The following is a 1,064-nucleotide window of genomic DNA, read 5'->3' as shown; positions in this document are numbered from 1 at the left end:
CAGATAACGCTGCTTGTATGGTACTGATGTTTGTTTACAATAAGTGCACGATGTACAGACAAGGACACACACACACACACACACACACACACACACACACACACACATATACACACATGACAAGTTTCTTTTCATTTTCTTATTTCTTTACTGCCCACAAAGGGGCTAAACATAGAAGGAACAAACAAGGACGGACAAACAGATTAAGTCAATTATATCGACCCCAGTGCATAACTGGTACTTATTTAATCGACCCCAAAAGGATGAAAAGCAAAGTTGACCTTGGCGGAATTTGAACTCAGAACGTAGCAGCAGACGAAATACCGCTAAGCGTTTCACCCAGCGTACTAACGTTTCTGCCAGCTCGCGTTGTTTCTTTTTCGTTTCTATCTACCAAATCAATTTATGAATCTATGGTTAACCTGAGACCATAATAGAAAACACTTGCACAAGGTGCCATGTGATAGCTCTGAACCTAGATCCAAGGGGATTACAAATAAAACTCTTAACCATACAGCCATGACTGACACGTTTCAAAAAGGATGAAGGATCCTTCCCAAGCCATAGGATCACCAGGCCAGTTGCCTAAATTCTGTGGTCTGTATATTGACCCCCACCACCACCACCACTCCTGGATGGAACATCTGCATGTTGCAGGGTCACAAACTTTTTTGTTAGGTGAGTGGACTGGACCAATGTGACATGAAGTGCTCTGCTCAAGTGCATAATGTATTGCCCAGCCCAGGAATTGAGATCACAGTCTTATATTCATGAGCGCAACAACCTAGCCATGAAGCCATATGCCTCCACCCTCACATATTTACAACCATTATTATCAGAAGATGAGAGATGTGATAGAGTATGCGTACATGTGTGTGTGTGAATATGTACATGTGTGTGTGCATGCATGCGTGTGTGTGTGCGTACGTGCATGTAAGTGTGTGCATGTGTGAGTGCACGTGTGTGTGTGAGCATGTGTGTGTTTCTGCAGTGTGTGTGTGCGTATGCGTTTATGTGTTTGTGCTTGTGTATGCACATGTGTGTGTATATTTGTGTATGTATGT

Source organism: Octopus bimaculoides, chromosome 12 (assembly GCF_046866305.1).
Source record: "Octopus bimaculoides isolate indiv1 chromosome 12, ASM4686630v1, whole genome shotgun sequence".
NCBI classification, from domain to species: domain Eukaryota; kingdom Metazoa; phylum Mollusca; class Cephalopoda; order Octopoda; family Octopodidae; genus Octopus; species Octopus bimaculoides.
This window is presented reverse-complemented; position numbering follows the sequence as displayed.